The 13,603-nt window shown below is 35.7% G+C and overlaps 1 long non-coding RNA gene across 1 annotated transcript in view; it reads right to left on the bottom strand.

The window, feature by feature from the left end:
• Nucleotides 1–10,732, bottom strand: part of LOC143682880 (uncharacterized) — a 151,155-nt gene extending 140,423 nt beyond the window's left edge. The window contains exon 1 of the long non-coding RNA XR_013175343.1: nt 10,568–10,732. This is a non-coding gene — a long non-coding RNA (uncharacterized LOC143682880). The remainder of the gene's footprint in view (nt 1–10,567) is intronic.
• Nucleotides 10,733–13,603: the final 2,871 nt, after the last annotated feature.

Here is a 13,603-nt window from a genome sequence, read left to right on the forward strand (position 1 = left end):
TGTAACTAGTATTTGTGCTGGGCCATGTAGTGTACTATGATTATGTCTCCATTCCTGAAGTACATTATTTCTTGAAAACAGTAATTGTCTCAATTTCTAATTTTCTTAGTTTCTATATGCCTATTCCTATTTTTTCTCAAAAGTTTAAACATAGCACACTTATAAAATGTTTCACAATGTATTGTCTACACTATCAAATGCATCAACGATTCTCTCAGTTCCATACCTTTTTCCTGGAAACCTCTCCCTCTGAACCCTCAATCAACCCTCCTTCAATAGGATATGAGTGCACATCCAGGTCACCTGCATGACTGTGTAGCTGTTATGGTGGAACTTCCCTTTTCTGTTCTCCAGGGATGCCTACTCTCTTTCTACAATTCTGTATTTTAAGCTTTCTTCCCCATTATGAGGGTGCACACCTTTCAGTACTTTCCTCAAAAGAGTGAGGGGAAGGCAAAATTTTTATTACTGCTAGTTGTCCACCAAAATTTGGACAGAATTTATGTTGGGTCCTTCAAGAAGCAGGTAGAACCTCTCTGTCTTCTTTTTCCTTTTGCTGACTGGAAGTCAATGCCACATCTACCTTGGAAGGCATGTATTGCAGTGGGTAGGTTACATCAGCCTGGGTCCTTGAATGACGAGGAGACTGCTATGTGAGTGAGAAAAAATTTCTATTATCTTCAGCCAATGAACTTGGGGATTGTTTGTTACGGCAGCTAACATTATCTTCATTTGATTAATAATATGACTAAGTGAAAAATTATAGGTTACAAATCATGTTTTAAAAGCATTTTTCTGGGGGTGCAAGGGTAGCTTGGTGGTAGAATTCTAGCCTGCCATTCAGGAGACCCAGGTTCGTTTCATGGCCCACGCACTTTCCAAAACAAACAAACAAACAAAAAATTCAACAAATGGTGCTATAATAACAGGATACTCACATGAAAAAAAAATGTAATGTGACCCTCCCATATAGCATACATTTTCTTCTACTTTTGGTGGCTACTAAAAATTAAGTTGCCATTCCAATACCTTGTTATCTGTTCTGGTTTTATTTGTTTTATATTCTCTCTGTGTTAAAGATTTTAGTGTTATCTTTTTATCCTTCTGGCCAAGTTCACAATAAGCTACTCTAGGAATTGGCATGGCCTCCTTGTTTTGGTCTTTTCAATCTACAGACTCAGGTTTTTCAGCTATGAGAAATTTTATGACATTTTTTCTTTGAAAATACCTTCATCTCCTTGCTCTCTCCTCCTTTTCAGGAACTCTGGATATGAGAGCTCCTTGTTTAATCAGATAAATTTATTCTGCACTTTTATACAGCTTTTTGTCTTTAAATTGATTCTCTGGGAAATTACCTTAAACTTATATTCCAAACATCCCATTTATGTTTTACTATCATATTTTCAGTACGTAAGAGGTATTTTCTACTCAGTAATTGAGGATTTTTGTACTATTATGTTCTTCTTTCACACAAGTGATATCTTTGTCCATCTTTCCAAAGACATTTTAATTTCTTTAGAAGTTTTCTTAATAAATACATTTCCAAGACTTCCTAAATTTGCAACCATTACCCAAGTGAATCTCCTCTCATTAAATAATTTTAGATATCATTTTATCCTGCTTTTTAGTTTGACCTCTGCTTATCCAGAGTACCAAGTGATGGCTTTAAGATCAGAAGATAATAGTAAAAGTGTCTTTGACCAATTGAAAGAAAGAAGAAATGGGGCTAAGCAATGGGGCTATCTCGTCTAGCCTTTGGGAAGAAATCACTAAAGGGGGGTTGTATATATGAAGAACATTTTCTCTAAGGGTCATTCTATTGCAAATATTTTCAAAAGGTAACTCTCTACAAATCATCATCATCAACATCATCATCTTTGAATTCAATATTAAGAATTAAATAGTATGTAAAACAGAGCTTAAAATAGAAGGGAAAAGGAAATAGGCTTTTTCCAGGCATAGATGTTAACATTGAAAACTGTTTAAAAGTTTCCAGCTCTCCTGAAAATAAGTGACCTCTATTTTTTACTTCCTTAGTTCCAGCACTATTTTTAAAATAGTATTTCTCTGATTACAAAAGCATGCCATGTTTATTGTGGAAAATTTGGAAATGGGACATTACAGAAAAGCCCAAAGGAAAAAATAAAAATCACCTGCAACTCCACCACTCAGAGGAGTAATCACTGTTATCATTTTGTTTATAGCCTTCCTGTCTCTGAAGTATAATATACATTAGGGGTGAGGACAGGTAGTTGCTAAGTTGTGACCTGAGTTTTTCTCAATATATAACTAATATTTTTCATGAAGCTAAAATGTTATTTTAAGGCACAGCATCCAATCATATCACTGCATCATAATCTATTTAATCAATCTCATTGCTGACATTTAGGTGGTTTCCAATTTTCACTATCATAATAAAGCTACAATGAAAAGGATATCCTTCAATACACCTCAATTATTTCCTTGCTATAAGTACACAGAAATAAAATTGGTAGAGCAAAGGAGGTTAATATATATTTTTTAAATCTAATACATCCTGCCATACTGCTTCCCAAAAGTCTATACCAATTTTTTTTTGGGGGGGGGGGGCGAGGGGTCTGTACCAATTTTACACCCCCACCAACAATGTATTAAAGTGCTGGTTTGCCTGAAACTTTATTAATATAAAGTAAGTTATTTTACTTCCATCTATTTAATTTGTTGAAATGGTATCCTCTGCATTACTTTCACTAATAATGTATTTCTGACAATCAGTTTAAAATTCATATATGTATACAATAAGGTCAGTTTAGAATGGTTTTAAAAATGACCAATTGATTTTTAAAATGACTAATTCATTTATGCTTCATCTTTATCTTACTGGTCAACCATCCTCTCCCAAAACTCTGCGCTATTCTCCACTGAAATTTTCTGTTCATTAAATTTTCAAATGAAAAATTAAAAAATTTAATGTGTACAGAAAGACAAACCCCAACCAACAGTATTCCTGAAAACCCTAGGGGAGTTCCCTGGGATCTATCTAAGCCACCATAAAACTTTTCTTAGTAACTTTATTTTTTGTTTTTCAGTAACTCTAGATTGACCCTATTCCAGATAAGCCCTGAAACCTAGAGTTACCAGTCTCTCCAAGAACATCAACCAGTTTCATTCCTCTATCTGTAAGGTCAACACCCCTTTCCAGCATGAAGTAGTTAAAATGGTCATTGCCCACATATTTCTGAAGATTGAGAGAGTGATCAAATGAGAGGGAAAAGGGGTAACTGTGAAATTAGGATTTAACAAATGGTTGTGACTGCTGACTCATTGTATAGATACTTCTTTTTAGTGTCTGGTGTTTTAGAATAGCCAGAAGAAAATACCTGAACTTAATGAAATGTAATCCAGTAGCCCTGTTCTTTAATAATAATAAAGAAAAAAAATAGTCAGTTACCCATATTTGTTTGGATCTACATTTGGATGGTTTGCTCTATTCCATTAATCTATGTATCTATCTCTCACAATACTACACTGTCTTAATTAACCAACCTCTATTATAAGTCTTAAAATTGGGTATAGGGCAATACCAGTGGTCAATAGGAGGAGGGGAGAAGGAGTGTGGGATGTTCAGTTTTGTTTTGTTTTGTTTTTAATTTCCTTTTCTGGAGTAATATAAATGTTCTAAAAATGATCCTGGTGATAAATGCACAACTATGTGATGATACTGTGAACCATTAATTGTATCCTTCGGATGGACTATATAGTGTGTGAATATATCAATAAAATTAGATTTAAAAAAAATTCAAATGTAAAGAAGTTGAATAATAAATTAACGTGTCATTAGTGATTCCAAAAAAGGTAAAATATGTTAAATTCCTAATTATACTTTGCATTTTAGACATTCCTTTCAATAGTATATATTTTCTTTAAAATGTCTTTTGCAAATATGTACTGTATTGGATATCTTGGCTTAAATACAAGCAACTAATTGAGACTAAATATTGAATTATTTCAAAATGCCAAATGATTTCATTGTTATCTTAGTTGTCTAAGTTTTGAGCATTATTTAACATCAATAACATAAGTAATTCTTATTTTTCTATTTTCACTCATTTTTGTAAAATAAAAAAAGCAAAATCTATAAATTTTCACATTATTAAATCATCAACAATAAAAGCATGGCTGAAATTGAAATATTTGGAAACAAGCAGCATCAACCTGACACATTTTAAAATATTATTTCATTAGGTAAATGTTCACACTAAGTACAATAAAGGCAATTGAGTGATGTCAATATATTGGGCATAAAAGTACAAGTCATACCTAAGTAAGATATACGGGAGCCTTATAATCTCATTCACGCTTTATTTCCCATTTTTGTTTGCTAGCAATCTTGAACATGTCTTTATAAATGTATTGTCCATTTGTTGTTCATTTGTGAATTTTCAGTTTGCATCCTTTTTTTATATTTTATTGGGCTGTCCATAATTTTTTAAAGAATTATGTGTGTTGTTTATAAATTAAGATATCAATTTATATTGATTTAAATAAAGAAACTAATTGATCATTTGTCTTTTAGTCCTGGTTATGGCATTTGCTTAAGATGGACATTCATAGTTTTTATGTATGGAATCAAATATCTCAATATTTTCTTAAAAGTTTTTTTCTGCTTTATTACTTCAAAAAGTGGTTCTATTTTATCTACCCCATTCTCTCCTAGTTCTTTGAAAATGAGGGTTCTCTGTATTTATAGAAAACTGATTGCAGTTGATTTTATGCCTTGGTGTTAGGCAGGAATTTAACTTTATACCAAATTGTAGCCAGTTATGCCAGCATCATTTTGACTAATCTATTTTTCCTCCCATTTGAAATGCCATCTTATTTTTATGATAAACTTCTATATATACTTAAGCTTGTGTCTTGGCTTTCTACTGTGTAGAATTTCTACTCCCTGGAATTTTCTGATTTTTTGCCTCCACATGTACCACAATTGGAATTATTTTCATTTTTCAATGTTTTCATATCTTTTGATGCAAATCCCTCTTTTCCTTATTCTGCTTTATAATTATCTTATCTAAGTTATTCTTGCCTCAGTTTTCTTCCATATAAATATTTGAATGATTTTGTTGTTTAAAAGAAAATCTACTTGGATTTTTATTTATTTATGTCAAATTCAAATTTTGATCATTCAGGAAAATTTACATATTTGCAATGCTGAATTTTTCCCATCCAATACCATGCTATTAATAGAACTCTCTAATTTAAAATTTTGCTTAATGGCATTCAGTAAAATTCTGTAGTTTTCCCCATAATGCTCTTGTATAGCTTTAATTGATTAAGATTTCCTTTATTTGTTACTATTCTAAATTTTCTTTCAGTTTAGGGTGATCACCCATCCAACGGTACTAAGAGCTGTGAGGCTTCCTAGGACATAGGACTTTCAGTGCTAAACTGGAAAACTTCGGGCAAACAGGAATGTTTAGTCATTGCATATTTGATTGTCCAACTGGTTATGGGTGGTACGTAGTAAAAATGAGTATGCATATATTTATTTTGCTTCCAGCCACTTTTCCTAACTTTATTTTAATTTACAATAGAATGTCAGTTAATCCATTTTGATTTTTAATCAGATGGTCTATAGATAATGACAGTTTCCAACAATTATAAAGATTTTTTTTCTTACCTTACTGAATTAGTGTGTCCAGAATAATACTGAATAGTTAATAGTGACTGACTATTTTTTTGGCCATTGGCTTAATAGGTATTCTTTTATTTTTTCTTGGTTTTATAAAAGTTTACAGTTCTAGCTGTTTTTGTTATTTTTAAATTAAACATGAATGTTTATTAAAAAAATTTGGAGCTATTTCAGTGATTTCAGTGAGAAAATACTGGGAAGAAGACAGGAGTAGAAGAAAAAAAAAAAAGGATGAAGCAGGAAAATACTCCATGGAAGGTTATAGATAAAATAATTGTGCAGCTTTCCCAACTAAACTACACCCCACATTCGTGAGATTGTGATTAATCCTACCTCCTCCCTTTTGTCTAAATCAGGATGGGGGTATTTATCACACCTATTTAAGAATCAATGACAGTGTGAGTCAATCTACTAAAGAAATGTTTTATCTCCCGGAGTAAATTTTAATTGCGGGGGAAAAATATTTGCCAACTGCTGAATAGATAATGCTATATGTTTTTTTTCTTCATCCATGGATGTGGTAAAAATGTATTAGTAGAATCCACTTATATTATTAAAATGACTATTAAACCTAATATTAAAACTTTCAGGTATTGCTGGAAAATAGCTGCCTTCTCCACAATATATTACCAGATACGCACTGTAAGAATTTGGGCATCTCTATTTATAAATGAGGTCTTTTTGCAGATTTCTATGCTATTTTCTGTACTGTTTGTGCAGCTTTTCATATAGTTATCATTATAGACTAATTTTACATCTTTTTCCTCTGCTCTGAGACAGTTTTCTACATTGTAAGAACCATTTGTTCCTCAAAAGTTTAGAGGAGTTCATCATAAAAGCATGCTGCTTCTGCCACATTTTCTCTCTCTTTTTTTTAAGATTCTGTATGCATATATATGAGATAATTTCATCATGTCCCATTGGTTTCTAATTTTTTTATGTATATTCTATCCTTTCATCTATTGTCACTTTAGCCGAATATCTGGATTTTTTCTTCTTGCCTACAGTCCAGTTCACTAATTCTTTTTTCAGTTTGGTCTAACTTGCTATTGAACTCATCTATTCAGTTTTTACTTTTAATTTTTATATTTTTCAGTTCTCAAATTTCCAGTCTCCTACTGAAATTCCCTCTCTTTTCTTCTAATAAATAAATCACAGATATTTTAATATCCATGCGTGATAATTCTAACACCTCGATCTCCTGTGGGTCTGATTTTATCATCTATTCTATTTATTGTCTCATGTCTAGCTTATGTAATGTTTAACAATGTGCATGAAAAAATTATTTGAGGTTCTGAACAATGTTCTGCTTCTCAGAAAGGTATTACTTTTGCTTCTCCAGGAAATTAAGATTGAGGTATATCACTTTAAACCAGTCTGGGATTGAGTTGATCAAAAATCCAATTGGGATTTTTTAACTTGTGAGAGCTGGTTAGTTCATCCATACTCCCAGAGTGTAAACTTTTGGATTCCCAATTGAAGCTTTTACCAGAGCAGCCCCTCCCTAGTGGGAGCCCAACTGTAGTTGAAGTCACCCCCAGTTCCGTAACACTACCCAATACTCTTCAGCTTCTCAGCCTCTCACCCACCACTCTCTGCAAAATTTAGTGCATTGGCCTTCACCAATGCTTCTAACTTGCAAATACCCTGAGAGAAAAAGTGGTGTCTGAAGTGGGGTTCATTCGTCTCTCTTAGTAGAGGTACTGGGGGAGGGCAGGCAGGGCTGGGGGGGTTTCCTCCTTCTTCCCCCCTCCCCATGTTCCTCTGTGAGGACAACGGGCAGGGATGCGACAGCGGAGCAAGGGTCAGCAGCAACTGGAATGACAGTGATTCAGGGTTCGGGTCAGGAGGGGGCTAGGGACGTGCACACAGACCCCCAGGGAAACAGAGGGAAAGGGAATGTGGTGCAGCAGGGTGGAGAGGAACCTCACAGGTCCTCCCCAAAAAGCTTCTCCTTCTCCTTTGCACCCCTTCCCCCACCATAGGAACATAGCATGCTTGTATTTTATGCAAAACTATTACCAGACAAAGGCCACGGATTCTTTTGTCTGATGTGCTCAAATGACCAATTTCTGAGACACTGGAGTTTCAGAGAAAGTTTATTGCTAAGCATGAAGTTGGAGATCAGATGGCCTATGGGCCCAAAAATTATCTCCCCAAACTACATCATGCTGATAGTTTATAGCGTTAAAAGGGGTGCATGGGTAGTTCAGTGGTTAGAATGATTGCCTTTCATGCAGGAGACACACGTTCGGTTCCCCAGTGATGCACCCCCAGGAAAAAAAAAGATGGGGCAGGTTGTAGGATAATGAACACGGTGGCCCCAGATGAGGTAGAGGTGATTTTGTCATTGCGCATGTGCAGATTGATTGCATGCTTAGTCACAGAACGTATGTAAGAAAATGGTGGCCTTAATAGGATGATGGGTGCAATTTTTAGTATTATAATGAGGTATAGGCGACTTGTAGTTTCAAGTCTAAGCTACTGCACATGTCAGGCAGGCCCACTTTGGTTAGATCCAGCTTGGGTTATCAGGATAACTTTGGACTTGGCGGGGGGTTAGTTCTGGGCTGACCCAAGACCCTTCATTAATAAACATTAGGGGCTGTCTTTAGTGATTACAAGACTCAACTGCTGAACAACTGGGTAACTGGATACAGATGAAGGTTAGTCATAAGGTTTTTACAATCACAAGGGCACAAGATAAAGGCTATACAGTCAGTATCAGAGATCAGGGCAGCTGGATTACAGTACAGAGATTTCGGGTATTTCCCTCTGTCTAGTCCAATATACCAGAAAGCAAAAAGGAATATCTACATAATGATTTTGCAACCATAATCATCCCTTAAATTCTAATTTCTCAATTATAAAACTATTTTTAATGTTATTCTCCAGCCCCTCAGTGCCCTACCCTGTCTCCTCTTCCAGGACCACGGCTCCTGCCTCCTGGCCACTGGTCCCACGGCCCCCTCCCTGGGTCTTTAACTAGTTGATTCTGTCTTCTTTAGTCTTGCCCTGGACCTGCTCCCAGCCCTGTGGCCTCGTCCCTCTCCTCTGTGTGGCAGGTTCATATTTGCTAAGACGAACGGCTCGTAAAACATGTTGTGTTTTAAAAACGTTTTATTTTACTTTAAAAATAAATACATAAATAAAGTGGCCAAAGTTCCCACTCAAGTCCTTGCTGTCTTGGAAGGACTTCAATGCTTTCAGACAGATTTTGTTGTTATTGTCAGCTTGTTTAGTTTTCTCACGGGTAGAGGCAGTTTAAAAATAAATAACATACCATGGCCACAAAAGGAAAAATTGCTCTCTGTTTTCTAAATAATTTCTGCTTTTGACTTTATTGATTTCTTTCATCTACTTTTCTATTATTTGTTTTGTTGTAGCTTTTTAACTTCTCAAGTTGAATATTTAATCTGTTTACCTTCTTTTCTTTATTTTTTCAAACATTGCCTTTAACAGAAATTTACTTTGACCTTGTTAAATAAGTAAGCAGGTAAGTGGTGAACATTACACTAATAGAACCTGATGTAGAATCCCGAAATTTACTTAGTGAATATTTGATGATTTTCAATCTGATATCTGTTACCAACCTCTCACTTTTTAATAGTATTTAGATTTTGATTCATGTGTCAGCCCAACGGCTTTAAGAGAAATTGATCCCACTTCCATCTCCAATTTTAGGCTCTGGGTTGATACATTTCATTCTCCCCGCCACAATTATTGGCTCAGAGGTCCACATATGATCTAATCAAATCCAGTCAATGTAGTACAAAAGTCTTGCTTGGAATCCTCAAATAGGGACACTCATTTTCTCCCTGGATATGAGTGAGAAAGCATAAAGCCCAGTTCCCTCCTGGCATTCATCTGGAACCACAAGAGAAGCCCACCAGGACTAAGGTGATACACGCATGGAGCTGGACAGAGCTCAAACAGTCACAGAGCAATTGACCTGGAGCCCTGATTACACCATGCTGGAAGCCCACCCTCCAGCTGGACTTGTTGGTTATGGAGCCAATAAATTCCCTTTATTATTTAAGCCAGTTTGAACTGAACTGACTTTGCTTTCACTCACAGCCAAATGTGTTCTAATTAAAACACTTGGGTATCTAAGAAATGCTTTGTAATAATGGTCATATTAAAGAACAGAAAGAAAAAATAACAAAAGACAGGTTTATATCCTTAAGACAATACTCACTGGTTCACTTAATCAAAATATAAGCCACTTATTTTTAGCATCTGGAACTGCATTTGTTTTGTTCCTCATTGTATCTTCAGCACTTAGCCTGGTGCTTGGCATTTTTCAATTAATAGTCATTAAGTACATGTTGAATGAGTGAATAAATATCAATTCAAATGATGTCTTCTTCTAAAGTTATTCCCATACGCTTTCAAGTTGTGAAAGGAAACATTTTCTAAGTTTATAAAATGCTCCGACCCCATGTCGGAAAATTTAACCTCAGCAACTATATGGCCCGGTACAAATGTAGTGTTGTTTTTAAAATTTCTCAGCTTCAAAAGGATATGTACAGGGCGGGCCATGGTGGCTCAGCAGGTAAGAATGCTTGCCTGCCATGCCTGAGACCCAGGTTCGATTCCCGGTGCCTGCCCATGTAAAAAAAAAAAAAAAAGATATGTACATAAACAAAACTAAGCATTCTAAATACTTACACTGATAAATTTTGTATCATGTTTTTATTGAATATCAATTAATAAAAATAGTAGCCATATTTACACAATATATAAAGAAGATACAGGCCATTTTGGCTCAGTTATTTCTAAAACGAGTTTATATTAATGACTCTAAGGTTACTTCCAGCTTTAAAAGTAACATGAGTTTTTGATCTTCGAGCTGTTCTTTTATCATCAAAGTGATCAAATCCATTTGCACCTCACCTCTGTCCTTCTGTGTGGCCCTTGTGACACTTCCACCAACTTTGTACCACTCAGACTGCAGAAATTTGAAGATCTGAGATTTGCATGTCCAAGGACAAGGAGCACTTCAAGAAGGGACCAAAGCTCACAGCATGACTTGATCCTCATCAGCCAAGGGAGAACTCAGCAAAGATCACTTCTGAGAACTGGGCACGGGAAGCATTTTAAGCCCAATCCGACACATTCAAAATCAGAACAGGGAGTCAAATTAGGATGGGTTTAAAAGCATGGGAAGGGCTGGGGCTGAGGCAAACATAGTCAATATCCTCATATTTTGCCAGTGGGGAAGGTTGAGCCTATGCCAGGCATGGTGAAAACAAATACTCGGTCCTCAAAGTGTTTCCCACCCCAACATCTGCCACCGAAGAGACAGCAGCCTGTAAGAGGCTGCAGGTCCTTACAATCCACGGCATTGGATGGGGGAGGAGTGGCCGGGGTGGCAGCCAAGTGGTGACTTGCACACCAGATGGGAAAGTGTCACATGCTGCCCTCTGGCATATGCAAAGCACATTTTAGGGAATTAAGGAAGCCATGCACTTCTCAAATAGACATATGGTGCCAAAGAGAAAGATAGGAAATTCTGTTTTGTGGAAAGTGATGAATAATAAAACCAGAATATTTCTTTCTTACTTAGAGAGGAACTGTAAACAAATAGTTTTTCAGTTATGATTTCCTAATAAAGAAAAAAAAATTTCCACTAGAACCTGAAGAAAGAGGAAATTGCCTAAATGAGCTCCATCAATTAAGGTCATTTCTGCAAGATGGCTACAGCCACCTTCCCTTTACAATCCACCTCCTTTTCTCGGCATTAATTTTCTCCCAATTTTTCTGTCTGCCCATCTCAATTCTAAGCTTTCTCCATTAGTTACTGATGAGTGTGGAGAAGCTTTTGTGATCCACCCACATTCTTGTAGGCATGGTAATGGGTCCCTTTAAAAAGGAAATTGCTACTTTAAAGCTACAGGACTCTTCTGAAGCCAAGACAGTTGAAAAGATGTCATTGTAAGTTAGCACAGCAGACAAACAGAATCTGGAAAGAATTCTTTCCAAATGAGTTTGTACATGAATGAGGAAGTGGGTCAGAAAATTATGACCCTTTGCATATTTAGCCTTATATACGTCCTCATTTGGGGCAAATAATTATCAGCTATTGAAAATGAAAGTTTAAAGAGACTATTATAAAAAGACATTCTCATAGCTCTCTTCTGAAGATTCCATAAATACTTGGAAATAATCTCCAGGGGACCTCTGCAACAGCTTGTGGACTGGTAGCAGTAATTAACAGAATCCAGACACAATGTAATCTTCTACTTAAACACTGTCACTGTTTCTTATTTTCCTTTAAAATTGTGCTTATTTCTCACTAGCTTCCTTGACTCAAAGGATATATTTAAATTGCCCTGCTTTTGCTCTCTATATATCAAAGAGAAAAAAAAAAAGCACCCTAGTAAACCAGAAAGGAAAGCAACAATTCTATAAGCATATAATCTTACTTGAAAACTGACAAAGTCAATGGAAGCAACTAAAAAGAGCATATCCTTGATTTCCATATTCATTACCTCTACGTGGAAGCACATAATATGTGATAGTTGCAGTAATCGGCTCTTTATTTCTTACTAGATGTAAAAAAGTTCAAGTATAAATCCTCTAAAAAAGGGAGTGGATTTTACTTGGATATTAGAAAGAATTATATTCCTGTAAAGGACTGAAAGATGCTAGAAGGCTAGAAGGTGAAACTAGGAAAGTTAGGGAATTTTCTTTTTATGAGATTATAAAGAAAGTAACAATTTTTAAGGATAGTCTATCAATAATATTTCCTAGAGGAAGAAAAGTATGAGATAATCCTATAGCCCACATACTCATTGATGACAGGACATGGCACTGTTATTTCAAGGGAAGGATCATTCTTTATTACCCAAGATCTTTGCCTAGTGGTGGTTCATAAATACACTAAAGTGAATTCCCAGTTATCTGTGTCCACTTGAGTAGCAAGATGATCCTGAAAACTCTTCCAGTAGTAATCATCCAATCAGCAAACTGAGGTTCAGAAACCAATTAGTTTATAAGCCACTGATGAATGTGTGTGCAAAGTACAAACCCTTTGGCATTGCTTTAAAGCACATTTTTGTTTTGTTTTTTTTCCCTATGATATCTAAAAATATGCATGTGTAATTTTGGAATGTGTGTGCATGGGAAGGTATGTGTGTGTTCAAAACTAGCGTTGATATGAATAAGGGATTTTTTTCAAGATTTTTTCACTGTTTTATTACTGTTCTATTAAGTGGTCCCCAAAAGAATAATTACATGCATAGAGTATAACATACAAATGCACACATATTTAACCTAATCAGACGTCTATATTTCCTACTTTTAATACTAGGAGACAGAACTAGCACTTACTAGTTCTGGTCTCAGATTGATCTAGCTCATTGTCTAGTGCTGTGGAAACAAACAGCCTGTCGGTTAATTTTTTTAATCCAATTTTCATAAGGTTGAACAGGTATTGTGCAAATAGAGCAAAAACTAAAAAAAAAAAGTCATATCACTGCAATGACACAGAGTTAAAATCACAGGTCACATAGGCACACATGGCTCTTATGATGAATACCATGTGGACACCACAAAGAAAATCCTTAAAATTATTGGTTTCACTGATATACGTGGGTCGCATCAGGCACTTCTGAACAGTAAATTTTTTTTCAAATTTTATATTGAAGTAGTCAAATTTTTTGGTATAATGAGAATATGACATACTACAACTGAAAGAGGCCTTCAAAATGGTCTAGTCCAGTCGCAACCATTATGGCTATGAAAACTATGTTCCTGAGACAGTATGTGACTTGTCCAAGGTAACCTAGCAAGTTAGAGCAGAGGCAGGAAAATGGCCTGGAACCTGGCTGCTCGCCCCGGTTACTGATGATCTGTTACTGTGTCACAGTCACAAAACGCCAGTCTGGGAATCACCTCTGATATCTGGCTGTAAGCCCACAATGGCCT

Source organism: Tamandua tetradactyla, chromosome 5 (genome assembly GCF_023851605.1).
Source record: "Tamandua tetradactyla isolate mTamTet1 chromosome 5, mTamTet1.pri, whole genome shotgun sequence".
Taxonomy (NCBI): Eukaryota; Metazoa; Chordata; class Mammalia; order Pilosa; family Myrmecophagidae; genus Tamandua; species Tamandua tetradactyla.